The sequence below is a fragment of the Mus pahari genome, chromosome 1 (assembly GCF_900095145.1).
Source record: "Mus pahari chromosome 1, PAHARI_EIJ_v1.1, whole genome shotgun sequence".
Lineage (NCBI taxonomy): Eukaryota > Metazoa > Chordata > Mammalia > Rodentia > Muridae > Mus > Mus pahari.
In genome coordinates this window covers 9,024,047-9,030,046 of record NC_034590.1, presented here as the reverse complement: position 1 = coordinate 9,030,046, position 6,000 = coordinate 9,024,047, and positions in this window count along the sequence as shown.

The following is a 6,000-nucleotide window of genomic DNA, read 5'->3' as shown; positions in this document are numbered from 1 at the left end:
TGCTGACCCCTGCTACCCACTCAGACCCACGACATTGTGGAGGGTAGGCAACCACTAAAGTATACAAAGAATACTTCTGATTGACAAAAAAAAAAAAAAAAAAATTTTAAATAGTCGATTCAAAATAGTCTTCATCATTGACATTAGTGAACATTTATATATAAGACACACTTAAAAAAAAAAAAGAGAGAGAGAGAGAGAGAGAGAGAGAGAGAGAGAGAGAGAGAGAGAGAAAGGAAAGAAAAGGACAAAAAGGAAAAATAGAAAGAAAAATTCTGGTCTGTTCTTCAGCAGGATTTGCCAAAGCAAGAGCACAATCTGCTAAGCCCAGAGGTCAGGGAACGGTGAGTCCCCCAGATTTTGAAAAACACCCCTCAGTGAATGTGACCACAGAGATGAAATTCATAGCAATAGAGTCCCCAGGATCTCAGTGGCCTTGGCCCAGGGACATCAGCATCATGTAAACAAGCCATCAGCCATGACGATCACCAGTTTCAGGGGCTGGTCAGGCTGCAGCCTTCACTGTGATGGCTCCTCTTTAGAAAGAACAGAAGTTGTCAAAAGAGAAAAAGGGGTGGGGGGGTGGGGGGGTGGGCAGGAGATCCAGCCACAGCCTGAACACTGACTACCCATCTCAAAACGCCTAACATGTTTCATTTGGCTTCCAATAATCACGTCCTGTCTGTTACCCCTCAAAGTGTTAAGTAGTGCCGTTTCCTCTGGGGATGCTAAGATCTAGGGGTTAACAACTTTCTCTGTAAAAAATTCATAAGGTGCAAACAAACAGCCTCACAGCCGGTGCCTGGGAGAAGCCAGGGAAGAAGGAACTAAATAACAGCAACCACCACCACGGCCACCACCACCACCACCACCACCACCACCACACACCCCCCTGCCGGAGACTTGGCAATTAACTCCAGCTTTGTCAGCAATTTTTTGAAAAATTTGCTAAACACGGGGAAGCCTCGTCCTCTCCATAGGAGAAACAAAGAGGCTGCAGTGAGTCCCCCATGCATTACAATGTGTGTGTCTTACTTCTTAACCAAGCCGCTAATCACGCAAATTATTGCAACTAATTACATCTGAAGGTCTAATTAATTCTTTCAGTACCACATCATTTAGTACGCATTCACGACACAGCACCTGTTTTGAAAATCCTTGCAGTTAATTTGTTTATAAACAAACACAATTTGCATAAAATGTTTAATGAATGGTTTAACCGTTACTACAATACTCCGGGTTTTGTCTTAGTAGATTGGAGGTCATCAAAGGCCACGAGAAATTAATTTCAAACTATACAAATTAATTTAAAGAGAATGTGTGAATTTCTCATTAATAAAGAAAACATTTTCCAACATGTTAATTAATATCTTGGTAACAGGCTAATTACTCACGGTACAAGTACATCTCAAAAGCAAACCTTCAAGATTTAGGGGGCAGAAGGAGGAAGAGGGTTTTAAAGGTGTGAGCAGGAAGAGAAAATAACTGCTCAGTTCACATACACACACACACACACACACACACACACAGCATCTGATGGTAGTAGAGAATCTACTGCCCTGGACCAGTAAAAGAAGCAACCATGTGACACATTTTAGTTATCAAGAGCAGGAAACCTGAGAACCACCTCTTAAGTAGGTGCAAAGTTTCTCCCAAGATGACTGGGAAGATGCTTGCCCTCTGGTAGAGACACACAATCAATGTCAGTTAGTATTGTAAGATTCCTGCCTAAGATGTGGGCCATCTCAGCTGTCCTGGTGCCCCCCATCCTAACTCTGGCTTCATCTGATGACTCTGTGTCTGCTCGGCCTCATCTTTCTCCCAGTAACAAAGGAAGGCGAGACACTCAGGCCTCCCTGGCGAAACCAGGGGAGAGCTGAAGAGATTGGCCAGCAGCCAGGCAGCCAGCCGGCCAGCACCGCCCTTGCCAACGCTGTCTCTGAAAGACACTCCTGGCCCTCAACTTTGTTCCTGATGTGCGACCATTTTCATATTTGATGAGCACCTGTTGTAAATTTGCTTCTGCTCCGGAAGTAGTCTGATGATAGGAGCTGGGTGTTGTAAGATGTAGTTGCATGCTCACCCGATTGGTGTTGTCCCTCCATGCAAAGGCTGATGAGATGGCACTGGGCTCAGAGGAACATCTGTCCAGGGCATCCCTGGGTGTCTGTCCTGCAGAAATCATACTGCAGGAATCTTCCTGCAGAAAAACATTTTCTCAGTTGATCTGAAAGTGCATGGTTTTTGTTTGTTTGTTTGGTTGGTTGGTTGGTTGGTTGGTTAGTTGGTTAGTTGGTTAGTTGGTTGGTTGGTTTGGTTTGATTTGGTTTGGTTTGGGGTTTCAGGGGGAGGTTGTTGTTTTGTTAAGTCTACCGATAGGGTGTAGGGGGAGATGCAAGGAGGGAGGGGATATGTATCTTTGTATACACTGGGTGTGGGACAAGACAACAGAGACAAAGAGAAACATACATGCAGGGTTCACAGCCTTTTCCGGGACCCCTTCTTAGCTTATTGCCAAGAAAACAAATAAGTAGAATCCCCATTGGAACAACTCCAAGGGAAAACAGAACCGTGCCCGGCCTCCGATTAACCGGATTGGCAGAGAGACGCAGAGCACTCTCAAGGAGCCCACTTCCACTCCTTGCTCTTAATAAAGGTCCACAAAGACTGAAGCTGTCCCTCCAACACCCTCACCCCCTCCTCCCTCACCCTCCTCCCCCATCTAGAATCTTTGTCTTTGAGAGGATAAAGGCCTCTGCCCACCTGGATGTCACTGCCACCCCCCCCACACACACACACACACAAAGAGGCCTGGCAGGCTTTCCCTGTAACTCTCAAACTCCAGAGGTGACCTAGCAAAGTGATGGATTTCAGAGAAAGGCAGGCACTCCCCACTCTTTGCAAATTCCTTCTCACCCTTCCAAGTTTCCCACCAGCAGCAAGGCTGTAAAAATTCAGTCCTTGAGAGACAAACATTTCATGAGAATGGGCTGTGAGAGGGGAGGGGGAAAAGCCATCTCACCTCTCTCTATCAGGACACAGATGTAAGCTGCTCTATCCACAAAATGCAAGGACCAGGGAGGGGGAGTGGAGGGAGAGAGCTGCGGGCCGGCGGGGGGCACGGCGCTGGGGAGCACAGGCCCTTTTCCACACTGGCTTCTTTTTTTGGGGGGGGAGGGGAATAGTACCAAGGAATCACTGGAGATCTCAGCACCACAATCAAGCAAATCTGACGCTGAGGGGATGAGGGCGCCCAGAAGAGGCACTGATGAAGGGAGAGGTGGGAAGGATGGGGTAGCTGGCTCAGAAAATAAACTGCATCGCAAAGTGAGCAAGATGAGGCTCTCAAAACTGAAGGCCAGAGAGCCCTGGGGAACTGCTGTTCACTCCCCGCACACGAAGAGACAATACACACACACACACACACACACACACACACACACAAAACCTCAGTTCCCAGAGAAGTTTCTGGGCAAAGCGACACTGCATCTAAATGCAGAGCTCCCTAACTTCTCTCTAAAGTGGTCCGAGGTGCCCGAACCAAAGCGCACAGATCTCGTATTTTGCAGCCTCTCTCTCTCCAAGGAAATCATCCCCAGATCTGGACCAGGATTTTCCTCTCCTTATTAAAAAAATCACCAGCATTTCACAAATAAAGGCACTCACCGTGTGAAAAATTATCTTTTAAAATGGAGTTAATTTGCATATAAGGCACGAGAGATTTATGGCGAGCAGCCCCGTCCAGTACCACATCTGCCTAGCATCAGCCGTAATTTAGATTGTTTGTGACTGATCTTAAATTCTAAAGCTGAGCGAAGATGAAGTGTTCTGCCGCTGTATTATTGTCAGGAGTCTAAGACTTACCAGAGATTTATTATTAATCTTATCACAAACACATCTCAACTTTTTTACTTTTAATATGTACGCCAAACCAAGCTCTTTGGAGGAATTTTCCTCTCTGCAATTATGGGCCTCAGTGCCGGCATGTGAACGCCGGGCTGATTTCCTTCCCAAAATAAGGCGACCGATCACTAGGCCACAGCAGCCCCAGTACATTTTTTCTCTGCTACTTAATAATCAATGTATTCATCATTAAAATCTGAGCCCTGAAGCGATGGTTTTTAGCATATTCTAATGACTAGCGACTTGCAAATTGCCGTGACCTTTCATGTATATTCTGTAAGCACCTTGTTCTAATGTGTACTGTATTTATAGTTTGCCAATACAAACTAGCCAAAGATTGGATAATTACTGTAATCTATTAGCTTGATTGCTTTTCCCTGCTCATTTATAGCAGGTGCCACGCAGGCCATTTTCAAAAGCTGGCCTATCTTTCATCTCCCACGAGCTCAGAAACTAGAGTCTACTCTGTCTTTACACACACATACACACACAATTCATTCTCTCCTCTCTCTCTCTCTCTCTCTCTCTCTCTCTCTCTCTCTCTCTCTCTCTTGCTCGCTGTCTCGCTCTCTCTCAAGAAGGTTTGGAAAGTGAAACGTCTTCTTTCCTGTTAGTGTCAAGACATTGTTTGTGACTGATAAAAACCACCGCTCTGTCAATGTAAACTTTCACTGAAGAATGTCAAAGGGAGTCCCATTTTCTACCCACACCTCTGACCTCCAGATACCATTTAATATGATCTGCTTAGTTCTTCACTTAAAGAGAGAGAAAAAAATCTAGCCACTTCCCCTTAAACAACAAATACTACACACACACACACACACACACACACATTTTGAGATAAGTAAATGTTTAAAGCAAAACATTGAGCATTAAACTTTTTCCGTTCTCTCTTTTCCATTTCTTTAAAGCGCATGGCTTTGACCGGGAACTGATAAGACCCACATGTGAAAGGCTCGGCTCAGGTGGCCCCTGACCCTCTGTGACGGTCTACTTCAGGCAGTTATGGATAGATAACATTACAGACACTGGTAATTAAAACAACACTAATTTTGTCTCCGTGGCCATGCTCTGTGGCGAGGGGCCATCCATCACGGCCTCCTGTCCACATCACCCAAGAAGACAGTTTTCTGTGGCTATCGTGCCTAGTCAGTGGTTTTACAGACCCCCCAGCCCCACCCAATCCCGGGGAACCTGGATGGGGAGGCACCACTATGTTGTTGCTTTGATAAGGCATTTATTTCCAATGTTTAGTCAAAACATATTGCAGTGTTTCCAACACGCGCAGTCATAGGGTGGAGAAGAAAACCTTGCTGATTTTTTTCCCTTTTAGACAAACAATAACAACCAAAAAAAAAAAAAAGACATTCTGGTTCTGACTGGAAAAAAGGGAGAATCTCAGGGATGGAAATACTCGCCCTCACTGTAAAACAGAGCCACTGAACAGAAAGTGCAGTCCGACATCACACAGCGTCTCCTTTAAGACCGCATGGATGTCGGACTGTGCAAGGAGCCGGCTCTTTTGCGAGCATCTATTTGTTCGATTTATGGACATTTGATTTCACTCCACCTTTTATTGTAAGACCTGCAGTTACCTTAAGAGTGATAGCGAGTCAGTTGGCTTTGTGTTTGGTTAATGAAAACAGAAAACGCAGAGAGCTGGTCTGTAGGCCCTTGCAGGAAATTAGGGGCGGCGGGGATGCAAGCTACCTGGCTCAGTTCTGTTGTAATAAAGTAAAAGGAAATTGTAATGGTGCGTTTCAAGGGATCTTTAACAACTGACGCAAACAAGAAAAGAAGCAGACAGGACCATTTAACTTCAAACTCTGCTGAGGAGCACCAAAGTGTGGGCTGCCTACAAGCAAGCCCCTTGCTGCTGTGTGGCCAGCCTTATTTGCCTGAGACCCTCCAGGCACCCCGAGCTGCATTTTTTATCAAGTGTCTAAAAGGTGGGAGCTGGCGAATCCTTTTCTCCGCTCACTGGCGATCACAGCTCTTTCTCCCCTTTCTCTACAGACACGCATGGAGTCTCGAGTATTAGCTGGAATAGCCCCTAATTGCTCTCTCAGGGAAAGTATGGAGCACGCAGGTATGACA